Raw genomic sequence first — 15,307 nt, forward strand, 5'->3', positions numbered from 1 at the left:
CACCACTTTTCATGAATTGAAATGACTTGCATTCACAGAAAAGCCCTGCCTAACACCCACCAACGCTTCTGAGGGAGGTGGGTGCTTTCAGCCACGGGGCTGGGGGTGGAGGAGCGGCCCTGAGGTCTGGGGACCGGGCGAGAATATCAGAGAGGGTGGAGGTCAGGCCAGGCAGGGAAATGGGGACGAAGGCCGGGAAGTCAGAGGGCAGAGTGCAGAGGGGTCAGAGGAGGAGGAGGCAAAAGGCAAAGGGACCGTCCCTGGGTCAGCAACGCAGGAAGCAGCTAGCACGGCGCGTGCTGTCACAACAGCGGAACGGCCACCCAGAACTCCTGAAACACGGAAAAAGGGGGCAAGAGGAGCAGAAGCCTGCGGCCCTAGCACCCCGAGTGCCCCCAGCGGGGCCCGGCAGGCCTGGCGGTTTGTCCCATGCCCCGCGTGTGTGGTGCCACCTCCCAGCCCGTTGCTGCCTGCGGAAGGGTCCCCACTCCTGTCCCTGGAGGCCCCACCCTCACCCTCCTGGGAAGTCAGAGCTCGGGCAGCTGCTCTGTCCAAGCTGGGGCCAGTGACCTCCCTGCTACCCTGTGTCCCCGTCGGGAAAGTCAGCACACGCCGCCCGTGAGATGCTGGCTCCTGACCCTCCTGCTCCCGCTCAGCCCTCCCAACGCAGGGTCCGACAGGGTCACCACACCATGGCTCTCCTGGGGCTGGAGCCTCGGGGAGGGGCGCCTGCCGAGCGTCCACTCCCCCCGGGCCCACAGCCTCACGCGGGGTCTGGGTCCACAGCGGGTATCACCACCCCCAGTGACAGTGAAAGCCCTTCAGCGCGGGCACTCCTGAGCCACCCCAAAGGCCCCGTGCAAGTCAGAGCCATCCCACAAAGCCCTCGTGCCACAGGAATCACAGGGAAGGCCCGCTCCCTCACAGGGAGGTGTCCAGCACACCGAACCAGCAGCAAGCGGGCAGGTCAGCACTCCCTGCAGAGCTGCAGGAAGGAGGCTCCAGCTACGTGAACGGTCAGGGCAGACCCAGATCCAGACGCAGAGCACGGTGCCCCAGGCCTGACAGGGTCAGAATCCCAGGGGTCTCCCAGGAACACACCTCTGTGGAGCCCACGGCCGGCTGGACTCATGACTTTGCGAGTGGCCGCAGGACGTCTGGCGGCTTCTCTTTTGTCCAAACCTCCAGCGCTGAGGCCTCAGAAGGCAGAGGGTGCCCTGCAGTGCCAGGGCCTCGGGGAGAAGCGGGCGCTCTGGTGCCGGGGCCTCGGTGGGCAGCGGGCGCTCTGGTGCCGGGGCCTCGGAGGGCAGCGGGTGCTCTGCGGTGCCACCACCTTGCTCTCGGTCCACTGCCCCACTCCGCTCATCACGGGCTCCTCCCATTAGCCCAGACACTGGGCCAGGCGCTCACGGCCCGTTCACGGCCACCTCTGTCTCAGCGACTCTCTCAGAGCTCAGCCCGTCTGCACGGGGCTCCTCACCGACTCTCAAGCTCAAGGTGCGTGGGCCCAGGACATGGGGCTGACACCGTCCCCACTTACAGCTGCTCCAGGTGGAACAGCTAGAGCTACAGAACGCTGCGGTTGCCACCGAAGTGCCTGGGGAAAATTCCAGGGCACTGGTGTCTCCAGGAAAGGTGTGGCTGTAGGCCCGCCCCCAGGCCCACACGCTGGACCGGCCTCCCAGCAGCACCATAAAAAGACTCGTCACTTCAAGTACATTCGTGACACGTTCCTTCCAAAGTGGCCTCTAACCACACTTTGGGGCCCTCAGGGCAGGGCCACAGAGCTGCCAGGGCCTCAGCCCATCTTGGAAACGCCTTAGTCTTGGTTGGTCTTCAAACTTCACGGGCCAGATGAGTGGAACCTTATTATATATTTGATTGTATGTATCAAAGCAACTTGTTTTTCTTCACTCTTCACCAGCCTTTGTTTTCTCTTATCCATTAATAAAGTTGGGGCAAGTTTCTAGAATGAGCCTGAGAGTGGGTTGAACACGTCCTCCAACCCCGCCTGGCGTTGACTCTTCAGTAGCCCCATTTCCCTGTGCAAGAGACACAGACCCCCTGAAGTCATCTGTGAGCAGCCCCACTCCCCGGGGATCGGAGGCTGGAGCAGAACGCCCCCTCGGCCGGTGTCCACATCCAGAGAGCAGCCCGGCCCGTGGAGAGGCCGTGGTTGCAGGGGTTCAGCTACAGCAAGATGCCTCGGCCCGCCGAGGGCGCCCCTCGCTGGTGGGTGACCTTCACACTTCGTCCCAGTGCAAGACAAGAGACCGGGCAGCGCCCCAACATCTCCAGGCAAAGTCAGCACAGGGGCCGCCGTCCCCACCCAGCGGGGGCTGCAGAGACCGCAGACAGCACCCCAGGTTTACAAAATATCTGACTGGGTCAGTAACGCCCACTTCTCGTCATGAGGACATCGAGCCACAGAGAAAACCACAGACTGATCCGGAAAAATAGTCACAGAATTCAACACATGGTAAATAACGTCAACTGTCACCTAAAGTGCCTAACGGGGGCTGTTCTTCCTGTTTCTCCCCAAACACACACAGCCTCGTGTGAACCTCCCGACCACGCCAAGTGCCCCAGGACACGCTCGGAAGTCAGAAGCTGACCCCGCTTCCTCTGGCCGCTGCCGCCTCGGGAAACCTCCTCCTGGTGACGCCGCAGCATCTGCTCCCGCAGGTCTGCACCGATTGTGAGCTTGAGTTTCTCGGTGGGCGCTTCGCCTTGAAGTCACAGTTGGCTGCCCACAGAAGCACCCGCGCTCCAAAGAGAACGCACGGGCCCAGGAGCTGACACACCCTGGGGTTCCCTCGCGGGGATGGGGATGCCGCTTAGGCAGCGGGGCCAGGGAGGTATGGCCAGAACCCTGTGCGGACACGAGCCCGGCCCTCCCAACTCGGCTGCATCTGCCCCTAGAATCCGCAGCCCAGCCCTGGATCTACTGCTCACAAAAGCACCTTTGGCTCAAGGACCGAACGCTGTGACCGCAGCAGGTCTGAGCCCTTCTAAGCCCTCTCTCCTCCCAGGGAAGGGTTAGGGAGGGGAAAGAGGTGACAGTCACACTCAACCCTGTAGCGACCCTGCGGAATAGCTCTCAGTGCCCTCATTTTACACTGAAGCCAAGGCGCACAGAGGTCATGACTCGCCCCAGGATACAGAGTCGAGGTGTCCCCAGCCGCCTGGCCACAGGGTCCCTGCCCCGGGGTCCTGCCCTCCTCACCCACACCCCAAGCCGTCACGCAGTACCTGCTGGTCCAACTGCGGGCATCTCTCCATCAGGCAAACACGGGACCTAGCTGCTCCTTGCCCCCAGACTCCTGAGGCGAGGCAGAGAGTGTGAAGGACCCATCAGGTGTTCATGAGGGTCCACTGCAGCCCCCTCTCCTGGACACACCTGTGCACAGTTAGGTGCTGAGCTGCAGGGGAGGGTCTCCACCCACCGGGTCCACCAGCATGACAAACAAAAAGTCCCTGAGCATAACCACCTGCCCCCACGGGGTGGTTCCCTGGCTAGAACTGGGCTCTGAAGGAAAGCAAAAGGTCTGGACACACTTGCCCAGGCACTCGTGGGGACCATGAGCCTGCAACAGTCCCTTGGAGCACCATGGGGAGGCCGTCGCCCACCCCAGATGTCTGCTCTCGGGGCAGGAACAAGTGGGCCTCCTGCTGGTTCCACACGGCTCCTGGGGTGTCGTCTGAGTCATTCAGCTCCCAGAGCCAGGAGACGCCCCAGGCAGGGGACCTCCCAGAAGATGCTCCCTCATGTCACCACCATCCAGAGCCTCACCTGCAACTCGTGTCCTCCAAGGCTGCTCCCCTTCTGTCCCCCACCCTGCGCCCTCGCTATGAGGACCCCACAGGTGACGAGGGACCCTGAGGAGGAAGAGACCAAAGTGTGGGACCACAGCCGGGCCCCGAGCAGGCTCCGCATCCAGGGCCCTGCTTTACCTGAGGAGGTTCGCACCTTGGAAACACTAACGGGGACCCACAAGCAGCGTCCTGCCCGCCGCCCTCCCGCCTCTGCTCTGCAAGGGGCCTCAGACACCTTCGGGACGAGACAGCGCTGTCGTCTGCTGGTGAGAGTGGGAGCAGTGTCCAGCAAGCGGCGTGGTGAGTGCCCTGCACCCCCCTCACCGGGGCACCTTCGGACAAGCCACGCCTTAGAACAGAAAAGGTGTGCTGACAGTTGGCGTGTTCTTGACGACAAAAGCGGGCACTGCTCCTGCTCCACGGGGGTCACTGCCTTTAGAAATCTTTGTGCACAGTTTCTGCCATTCCTGAGAGTTCCCCAGGTTTGGGAAGCACGCTGTGTGCAGAGCGTGCCGTGTGCACGTCTGCACGCGTCTGTGTGTGCGCTCGTGCACGAGTGTGCACACCTGGGTGCCTGTTCCCGGGGGAGCGGGAGGAGCAGACAGATCCCCCCAGCCTTCCTCAGCGGCCCCCAAGGCCTGAGAACCCCGTTTACTGTTACTCCCATGACGTGTGAGTGTCAGACGGGTGCGTCTATTTGCTAGTCAGTCTGTAAACCCTTGGAAGGCAAGGCCCGAGGAACGCCCGGTCTATCAGTCCACAGGCCTTTGTGAAGGTGGCGTCCAGCTGCCACGGGACAACCAGGGAGGCAATTGCCACCCCACCCTTGGGCCAGTCCAGGGGGTTCAGAATCACCCCTGGGATGGCCTCCGAGCACCATGTGCAGGGAAAAGAGATTCTGAAAACTAATTTTCCCGCAACCAGTCCTTGTGATCACATTAGGCCAACTTGAAAGTTCCCGCTGCTGCCTGGGAATGACCCTGAAAAGCCAGGTCCCTTATACTGACCTCCACACGCTGCCCACCCACCCCTGACTCAGAACTCTAACACGTCCCAGATGAGACATGCAGAAACTTCCCAGCTGTTCTGATACCTTCTGTCCAAAAGGGTGCCTTGACCACTTTCAAGCCCCCTGATACTAACTCTGGGCTAAATCCAGACTGGCCTCCAGCACGAGGGGGCTGAAGAGCTCCACGTGCTCGGGCCAACACCCACAGCCATCAGCCCCTACTGGCTGCAGAAACTCTACTTCAGGAAACCGACATTCTTATATTCACCACACTGGGGGTCCTAACCCAGCTAGCGGTAGCAAAGCCAGTTCGGCCGGCAGGAGCCGTTTCGGAACAAACAGACCCTAATTGTTACCAATCACACTGAATCGGGGGCAGGTAAAAAAGACTTAGAAGCCTCTACTCGGGCAGCCCAGCCTGCCCCTCCTCTTCACTCCTGCCGGGAAGGCCTGCCTGTCGGGAAAGATGCCGGCCAAGAGGGAAAGGCCCTGCGGAGCAGGCCGGAACACCCGCCACGAAGTGAGCAAACAGAAAGTCAGGAGACTGAACAAAAAACCATGGACACAGGGATTTTCTGCCTCCAAGACCCTTTCCTTCCGGTCAGGATGTGCACAAACACATGCTTGGGTCCAAACGCTGAGAAACTCCTTCTCCAGATATGGAGGCGGAGCCGAGCAGAGCAGGAAGTGATGAACAGAGACAGGAACGCCAGGGACTCCAGACGGATGGGGCCAGCTGGGCTCAGGAGGCGCGGGGTCCTCTGGCCGCCCCTCCTGACGTCTGGGAGGCATCACCGAGGAGTCGCCAGGTCTCAGGGCACAGCCTGGAGAGCTGGGGTGGTCAGGCAGCTGTAGCCCACCCAGCTCGGGACTCAGGTCCCACCAGGCAGTGTGCCGCTTCCAGGGAGCTGGGCTCCGCACCAGGGCAGGCGGGCAGGAAACAGCCTCACACTCGGGGGCCCCGGCTCCCCACCCGCCTCGGCTCATGCGCCCTGCTCACAGTGCTTCCCTCGCCTCAACCAACGTCCTCTCACTTGTCTCCGTGGTCTCCTGGCAGTCCGGCCCTGCCCAGGGTCCTAGGAGCTCATCAAAGGCTGGGGGCTCCCACCTGAGCACAGCCAGGAGAGACAGCAGCTGGACACAGGCAGGAAAAGAAGCTACAGGAAGAGCCTGGCTTGTGGACCAAAAATGCCAATGGTTTCTGACACCATACAAAACATGAAGAAATCAAAAACAACTGCAGAAAAAACGCTCAAGTCACAGAAACTGCGAAGGCAGCTGTCCCAGCAGCGAGGCCCCAACAGGTTAGGACCTGGCCAGGCTACCCTCAGGGCTCTCAGATGGCAGGTGCCCCAAACACACCCCCACAACCCCCGGGTTTGGCCCACATGAGCCCTGTGATTCTGCAGTGTGTCTGCAGCCTCCACCGCGCCCAGCAGAAGAAATGGAGTGAGAACTGCTTGAGGAACTGGAACCTTTTCTAAACTTCGCGCACCTGCTGCACAGACAAGGCTGGTTCTCTGACGCCGCAGGTCCCGCCAGCCGGCCCCCCTCCCATCACCGCACAGCGCTCCGCTGCCCCGAGACTGCCCCCAGGCGTGTGTGCACACACAACCATGCTCTGACAAGAGGAGCCCCCTGAGGTGCTGCAGGCAAACGATTCCTGCTCCCAGCCAACCCCTTAGCCTCGAGGGTGCAGCCCTCTCTGGGGGAGCCTGGGGACCCTGCATCCTGCCAGAAGGCCCTGGACATACCGCACCCGGGTGGGGTGTGTCCTCTATGTGAGCATCATATACGAAGAGTTCCTGCCCTTGAAAGTCACCCTTACAAAGCAGATAAAATACGCAATCGTCTGATCGCAACTTAAAAACTGTTTATGGCGGTCAGCCCCACGACAGGCCAGCAGGGCCACCGGAGAAGGCTGAGCTTGCCAGCCACAGGCCTGAACAATCTGGAAATCCCCAGCCCGCCCTCACCCCAGAGGCCATGGGAAAACCCACCCATCACAGCAGCCCACTGCAGCCCTCGACAAGGAGCCTGTGCGGCGGCGGCCCCTGGGGTCTGCATACTGATGGGATTCCTGGAACCAGTTCCTGCTCCTGCATTTCTGCTGACAGCTCTGTGCCCCATCTGAGCTCGCCCTGGAAAGCCCCCAGTGAGCTGGGCCCAACCAGAGGCCCAGTGGCTTGGGGCTGGGACCGAGTCTCCTCCCCCACCCCCACCCCCAAGTTCAACAGCCCCACTCCCCCCCACCACCACTTGTTGCCTGCCGAGTCTGGGAGCTTTTCCTGTATAAGGCAACCCCTGGGCCAGCAGGAGGAAGGGATGGTCAGAAGCCAGAGGGCAGGCGTCAGGGAGAGACAACGCTGCTCTTACCAAACAGCAGCCTGCAGGCTGTCCACACAGAGCCCAGCCCCCAGGTCTGTCCACACGGAGCCCAGCCCCCGACTCTGTCCACACAGAGCCCAGCCCCCGGCTCTGTCCACGGGGAGCCCAGCCCCCAGCTCTGTCCACGGGGAGCCCAGCCCCCGACTCTGTCCACATGGAGGCTAGCCCCCTGGCTCTGTCCACTCAGAGCCCAGATCCCCAGCTCTGTCCACGCAGAGCCCAGCCCCCAGGTCTGTCCACATGGAGCCTAGCCCCCCGGCTCTGTCCACTCACAGCCCAGCCCCCCGGCTCTGTCCACGGGGAGCCCAGCCCCCAACTCTGTCCACATGGAGCCCAGCCCCCAGGTCTGTCCACGGGGAGCCCAGCCTCCCACTCTGTCCACACGGAGCCCAGCCCCCCGGCTCTGTCCATGGGGAGCTTAGCCCCCAACTCTGTCCACATGGAGCCTAGCCCCCGGCTCTGTCCACTCAGAGCCCAGCCCCTCGGCTCTGTCCACACGGAGCCCAGCCCCCCAGCTCTGTCCACGGGGAGCCCAGCCCCCAGGTCTGTCCACCGGGAGCCCAGCCCCCCGGCTCTGTCCATGGGGAGCCCAGCCCCCCGACTCTGTCCACATGGAGCCTAGCCCCCCAGCTCTCTCCACTCAGAGCCCAGTCCGGCTCTGTCCACGGGGAGCCCAGCCTCCCACTCTGTCCACACGGAGCCCAGCCCCCCGGCTCTGTCCACGGGGAGCCCAACCCCCAGCTCTGTCCACGGGGAGCCCAGCCCCCAACTCTGTCCACATGGAGCCCAGCCCCCAGGTCTGTCCACGGGGAGCCCAGCCTCCCACTCTGTCCACACGGAGCCCAGCCCCCCGGCTCTGTCCATGGGGAGCTTAGCCCCCAACTCTGTCCACATGGAGCCTAGCCCCCGGCTCTGTCCACTCAGAGCCCAGCCCCTCGGCTCTGTCCACGTGGACCCCAGTCCCGCATCTGAAGTGTGATCTCAGGTGAAGTTGCTCAGTTGTCCAGCAGCTCAAGAACCCTGGCTGGGAGGTGGTCAGCAGGCCCTGACCTCGTTGTCCTGACCTCACAGGTGTCGCTTGGCTGAGAATGTCCTCAAATGCTCTCTCCGAGATTCTCAGGGAAGCGGGGTGCCTGGAGGGAAGTCAGCTGTCTGCTGAGGGAGTGACCTGACCACACACCCTAGAGGCTGCTCCTCACTGGCCTGGGTAATTACAAGTTCATCACAAGACTCCTGAGGCGGCCACCTCTCTCGCTGTGTGACTTTGGGAAAGTGGCCTGGCTGCTCTGAGCCTCAGGGGAGGGGCCGGTGAAAACACATGCCTGCACACGGCACAGAATCGTGACCAGACTCAGACACTACCGCGTCCGCAGGGACGCCTTCGCTCCCTGGCGTGTCTGGGGCCCTGCAGGCAGGTCCAGCGGAGTGAAAAAGGCCGGAGCACAAACTCAGGTCAACTGGCAGTTCCAGTCCCTCCAACAGAGTGAAAAAGGAAAAGGACATCTTTTCCTTAAAAGAAAGAAACACGAAACAAAGCTACAGAGAAGACCCAGGGGCACCAGCAGCTGTCCTCAGTCACCGGTGTGAGGAGGGGCTTGGAACGTGAGGTCCCAGGGAACCACTCTGTGTGGCCTCTGGAAAGGAGAGTCGCACAGAAAGAAATAAAGGCCCTGACTGTGCTGTGAAAGTGCCGCACTCAATATTTCAGCAAATTTGGAAAACTCAGCAGTGGCCACAGGACTGGAAAAGGTGAGTTTTCATCCCAATCCCAAAGACAGGCAATGCCAAGGAATGCTCAAACTACAGCACAATTGCACTCATCTCACACACTATCAAAGTAAAGCTCAAAATTCTCCAAGCCAGGCTTCAACAGTATGTGAACTGTGAACTTCCAGATGTTCAAGCTGGTTTTAGAAAAGGCAGAGGAACCAGAGATCAAACTGCCAGCATCCGCTGGATCATGGAAAAAGCAAGAGTTCCAGAAAAACATCTACTTCTGCTTTATGGACTACGCCAAAGCCTTTGACTGTGTGGATCACAACAAACTGTGGAAAATTCTGAAAGAGATGGGGACACCAGACCGCCTAACCTGCCTCTTGAGAAACCCATATGCAGGTCAGGAAGCAACAGTTAGAACTGGACATGGAACAACAAACTGGTTCTAAATTGGGAAAGGAGTATATCAAGGCTGTATAGTGCCACCCTGCTTATTTAACTTACATGCATAATACATCATGTGAAATGCTGGACTGGATGAAGCACAAGCTGGAATCAAGATTGCCAGGAGAAACATCAATAACCTCAGATATGCAGATGACACCACCCTTATGGCAGAAAGTGAAGAGGAGCTAAAGAGCCTCTTGATGAAAGTTAAAGAGGAGAGTGAAAAAGTTGGCTTAAAACTCAACATTCAAAAAACAAAGATCATGGCATCCGGTCCCATCACTTCATGGGAAATAGATGGGGAAACAATAGAAACACCAAGAGACTTTATTTTGGGGGGCTCTAAAATCACTGCAGGTGGTGACTGCAGCCATGAAATTAAAAGACACTTGCTTCTTGGAAGAAAAGTTATGACCAACCTAGATAGCATATTAAAAAGCAGAGACATTACTTTGCCAACAAAGGTCCACCTAGTCAAGGCTACGGTTTTCCAGTGGTCATGTATGGATGTGAGAGTTGGACTGTGAAGAAGGCTGAGCACCGAAGAATTGATGCTTTTGAACTGTGGTGTTGGAGAAGACTCTTGAGAGTCCCTTGGACTGCAAGGAGATCCAACCAGTCCATCCTAAAGGAAATCAGTCCTGAATATTCATTGGAAGGACTGATGCTAAAGCTGAAACTCCAATACTTTGGCCACCTGATGTGAAGAACTGAGTCATTGGAAAAGACCCTGATGTGGGGAAAGATTGAAGGTGGGGGGAGAAGGGCGCGACAGAGGATGAGATGGTTGAATGGCATCATTGACTCAATGGAAATGAGTTTGAGCGAGCTCCGGGAGTTGGTGAGGGACAGGGAGACCTGGTGCGCTGCCGTCCATGGGGTCGCAAAGAGTAGGACATGACTGAGCGACTGAAATGAACTGAACTTAACTGACTCTGCACACAGATCATACCCGACTGGATCCACTGTCAAGTTCAAAACAAATCTCCAGACAAGGTTAATTGTCAGCATCCCTCACTTAAATGTCCCCAAAATCCAGAAGCCCAGGCCCCTTCCTGGGATCCACCAGCTCTGGAGAGTGGCTGAGGCGGAACCAGTCCCAGGAGAGGCTGGCGTCCAGGCCCTGGTCCTGGTCCTGTGGAGGCACCAGTGGGCACCAAGCGAGAGGGACTGTCTCTGGAGCAGCGACAGGGCAACAAGGCTAGCGGAGCACAGCCCGACTGGCTGCAGCTCCAGACGCCGAGGCACCCCGAGTCATCTGCCATGACTTTCTACCTTCGGGTCCCATCCTGCTGGCAATGGGGCTGGGACAGCCACTTCTTTCGCTTCGGAAGCCATCCGGATAACAGGAGCAGAAACTATGCCGAGATGAGGACACAGGCCCCAGAGACACTCCTGGTCTGACTTAGGGGTCAGGGGCACATGCAGATCGAGCCTGAGGGGGGTCCAGCCCCCCGCAGCGGGCAGGCCTCAGGGTGGACACATGGCCTTACTGGACGGGTCCTTGTGGGATACTGAGCATCCCCACTACGGGCTGCAAGCTTGCTCAAAAACCACAACGGACAAGGTCACATCCTAGGACAGACCCGGCCAGCCAGGACCCACCTGTGTACAGAAACACAGGAGGGCTTGCAGACACTCGGAGGACTAAGGCCACCACCTGGTCCCCAGGCTCCTGTTGACCCATCACATCCAGCAGAGAGGCGTCCTGGACACTGACGCTGAGCGGCTCTGAGCCCCCCAGCAGCGCCGTGTGGGAACACACAGAGGTCCAGCCCGCGGCGCGAGCTGCACATGGAGTCGGGAAACTTGACCACAGACAGCGCGATTACACTGCAATCTGAACGTGTAAGCTGTTTGAATTTGGAAGCTGCCTCACACTTAAAGAAAAGCACCGGGTCCTCTGTGTGGATGGCGGGACTCTAAGTTCCCCGTCATCTGGGCTAGAGCTTCCTGGCCACAGGGCTGCAGCCCAAGACGTCCGCGTATCCGCGTCCATTCGAGGCCCCCGCCTCCCTCACCCTGCGCTGGGTGGCTGCCCCCCACTCGTCATGCCTGCCTGAGCCTCTGCGGTCCAGGAAATAGTCTTCCTGGGCCCCGGTATCCTCCGCAGAGCACGGTTCCGTTCACATTTTAAGCAGCTGTGATCTTTAACTCCTCATTTAGCCATCTATATACACAACAGTAATGGTCCTGCTTCTTCCAACAGATCCGTTTTCTCTTCCTACACAAGCGTCTCCACACTCCCCAGCTGGGGTCCCGTGGAAAGACGTGCGTGGGGTCGTTTCCATGCGTGTCTGTCTCCCTGCTCATCTTGGGGACCGTCGGAGGCGAGCAGGCTCTTCATACCACTGTCTTTTCAGTCACACCTGTGGCTGCCTGCAGGCCACGCGGCCTGGCTGGGCTCCCGCTCGTCTCTCTGAGAGCTGCAGAGCCCTCCCGGCTGCAGGGCTGCCACTGTGCAGTCCCCCCTTCAGCTGGCATTTCCCAGTCCTCTGAGCATTCCTGGGCACGACCAGCGCCCGACAGCAGAAACACGGGCCCCCATCCTGGCAGTGGGGTGCAGAGGACAGGCATCCGACCCCACCTCCCCACCTCACCTCCCTCTCCCGACTCAGCAGGAGCCCTAGCCTGTTACAGGACTAACTGCACAAGCAGCTTCCAACTGCACCAGCTAACACCAAGGCTGGAACACCGCAGCGCCTTTGTTCACACGGCTCACAGAGCCGCACACAAAGGGCCTCCGGGGCTCCGCCGTGCCTGGGGCTGGGCCCGCTCCTCCTCTCCCTGCAACAGACCAGGCTGAGGCCGAGCCGCCTGGCCGAGCCTGAAGCTGCAGTCAGCCAGCAATTGCCCAGGACTCCGCCTCAGGCCCCCGCCCGTCCTGAGCGCCCAGAGCCCAGTGGGCCCCCCTCCCCCGGAAGCAGGAGGGGTGCCCGCAGCCTCCACTTTCAGGTGTGACTTCCAAGCGCCGCTTCTCAGCTTTGCTCCCACTCGGGGTGTCTCCACGGTGTGACGCGTGACGCGCTGACTCCCAAACGCCCTCAGGAGGTGTGAGTATGGACTCGAGCACTCGCCTCGCAAGCTTGAGAGAAGTCCAGACATTTCCTGCCAAGTGCCGACCCCGTGCCCCAGGCCCTGCCCCTGAGGGCCTGCTCCCTGCAAGCCGGGCTCCGTGGGGGCAGCCGGCTCGGTCCCTGCTCCTGTCCAATGCCACCTGCACGAGCTCTGTGCCCCCACCTGTGTCCCAGCGCCTGTGCCCGGGGACCTCGCACCCCGTCCTCACACAGGCCTGTCCTCTCCGGGGGGACAGGTGGCTGCTGCCGCCCAGGCTCACGGCATGGCGAGGGGGCAGCACGGGACCCCACTAGCTGGCAGGCAGGGCTGGGGCGGGTGCCCTCACCGCCCTCCCTGGATGGTGACAGCAACACCGCAGGCTGTGAGGACGCAGGTGAAGCCAGAGCTGGGCTAGGACCGACCTCACTGCCCCAGGCAGAGCCAGCCTGCACACTGGTCCTCAGGGGCCGAAAATAGCTTGAGAGCCTAGCTCGGTTAATAGAATATCCAGGTTAATTTTAGAATCGGAGCGCTGGGGAGAATATAAAACCCCCGATGCCAAGAACCGTGTGTGGCCAGCACAGCCCCTCCTCCCACTGTCTCTCTCTCTCTCTCTCTCTCTCTCTCACACACACAGACACACACACACGCCCACGTGCACGCACACGCGCACACACACGCCCGCGTGCACACACATGCGCGCCCGCGCACGCACATATACACGCCCGCGCACATATACATGCCCCCACGCGCACACACACACACAGCCCATGCGCATGCACACACACGCACGCACACACACACATACACACCGGTGCGCGCGCACACACAAACGCCCACACACACACTCTGTGACAACACCCGTCATGTTCACAGACCATGTCCTCCAACTGAGCCCTGCTAAGCCGTTCTATTAAAAACCATTTCAACTTACAAGCCTTCATCTGAGCCTCGTAGACCCTGTGTTGGGCACACCACCGCTCCCCACAGTGGAAATCAGGTCAAAAGTCATTCTCAGACCTGGAATCCTGAACTCTCAACCCCTGAGGTCCAGGGCTTCTTTGCCAGGCTGCCCAGGGTCCCTCCCCGCTCCCTCCCAGCCAGAGGGGCCTCCTGCTTCTGGGAGGATGCATTTGCCAGTGGGCAGGCCCACAGCCGCCAAGGAGACGGGGACGTTCCCTGCTACTGTGCAGGCTGCACCCAGGCCGCCCTCGCCCTTGGCGATGGCAGAGTCTCAGCTGATGGAGAAGGAAGGGGGCGGTTGCTCTGAGCGCTGGGGAGAGGGGGGCCACTTCTGGACCCAAGAAGGAAGGCCTCCCTGTGGCCTCACTCAGGGCTCAGCACAGATCCCAGATGCCCTCCAACCTGACAGCAGTCCAACTACAGGCCGGGCTAAGGAAGCTTTTCTTATTCTCAAGTGCAAGGCTAGGATTTTCTGTTTTTTAGCTTGAGAGAAACCCCTCTGTATTGCTCTTAACTGAACACATTTATTGAGACGACACTTTTAAAAACAGGGAGTAACTGTCACGGAAAAGGGAAACATCACTGGAAAGCACAGCCGTGCCGCAAGTCCCAGAAGAGCGTCCGGCCCAAACGAGAGCGCGGGGCAGGGGGCTCCCGCTGGGGGTCTGTACCCATCGCGTCTGCAGTCGCGCCCCTCCCAGGGCTAAAGCCCTGACTCACGGAAAGTCAGAGGAGCACACTTCCTCAAAGTGGCCTCATAGGAAGTGTGCTCAGCCTCGCTTGACATGAGACACTGCTGTTACCAAAGATAGACCACGGGTAAGATAGCCAAGCGTGCAGAAGAACCATCCAAAATAACTGCGAGATTTAAGTGGGGAAAGACACAGGTTCTTTAAGACAAGGACTCGAAATAGTTACAATAAAAATACCTTACTTTTCCCCAGCACTTTCTTATGTATTATCTCATTTGCAAAAGGTGGAAGGAAAAAGAAAGGGGAAGAGGAAAAAAAGGAAGAGATTCTTCCCATTTTCCCCAGCGTTAGCCTCTCAATGACCAAGTACCACCACACGTTTCAGACTGAGGACTACAGCCCCACCCCAGAGGACTCTCAGCTCCCCAAAACATGCTGCCTTTCCTCCCCGCGCTAGAGACAGTGATGCTGCTGAGGGCATAACTGGAGGGAGAGCTCCTCTGTCTCTTTCTGGGGGCGGGGGGCGGGTAGGGAAGCTCCCACAGGATGCCGTAGACAATGACTGCCGGCATTTTGCAAATGGAAAAACGAGGCCATGAAGGCGGGGTTGCTTACCCTGTGTCTTCCAGCCGGGCCACCAGCAGACACGGGCATGCTGCCAGCCAGCCCCGAGACAGGGCTCAGTGCGAATGGCCGACCCGCCAGGGTCTCCCGGGGCCGGGAGGTGGGTGTGCCGCCTGTGCAGCCGCCCCTCCTCCGGGCCAGTGCTGGTGTCCCTCCTCACTGGCCTGCCTCCATGGGCCAGCACTCAGGCAAGTCAGAGTCAAGCCTGGCCACAGCAGAGGAAGGAGGAGAAAAGTGGAAAGCTCGGGGCACCACCCACCAGGCCCTCCTACTCACAGTGGAACAAGAATAAGCCCCTTCACCGGCTCCCGCCTTCTGCCTCTGGGGCCGGGCCCAGGTTCGAAGTCAGCAGCAAGGCTCAGACCGCCTCTTTGCTCCAGCACAGGAGGAGGCCCTACCTGTGCTTTGCGGAGGCCCTTGCTCCCTGCAAGCCCCAGCGACAAGGACGGGACAACCCCGCACGGCGGGAGGAGACCGGGGCTTCTGAGAGCTGGAACCATGCCAGGGAGCTGGGCCACGATGGACAGGCGTTTCTGCTCATCCTCTCTGCTGCAGTCCCCACACAACAGGGAGGGGGTCTCCAACGGCTCTAATA

General features: G+C 59.9%; 1 protein-coding gene across 11 annotated transcripts in view; it reads right to left on the bottom strand.

Moving 5' to 3' along the window:
- Positions 1-15,307, bottom strand: part of RASA3 (RAS p21 protein activator 3) — a 101,136-nt gene that overhangs the window by 61,035 nt on the left and 24,794 nt on the right. Inside the window, exon 1 of one of the 11 annotated variants that reach the window (XM_060394246.1) lies at positions 15,111-15,279. The exons of 8 other annotated variants lie outside the window; for them this stretch is intronic. The gene's annotated coding sequence lies outside the window, so the exon portion shown is untranslated. Of the gene's footprint in view, positions 1-14,703; positions 14,920-14,988; positions 15,280-15,307 lie in introns of those variants that run through there. 2 more of the 11 variants (XM_060394245.1, XM_042255110.1) reach the window with 2 other exon arrangements.

Source organism: Ovis aries, chromosome 10 (assembly GCF_016772045.2).
Source record: "Ovis aries strain OAR_USU_Benz2616 breed Rambouillet chromosome 10, ARS-UI_Ramb_v3.0, whole genome shotgun sequence".
Classification (NCBI taxonomy): Eukaryota; Metazoa; Chordata; class Mammalia; order Artiodactyla; family Bovidae; genus Ovis; species Ovis aries.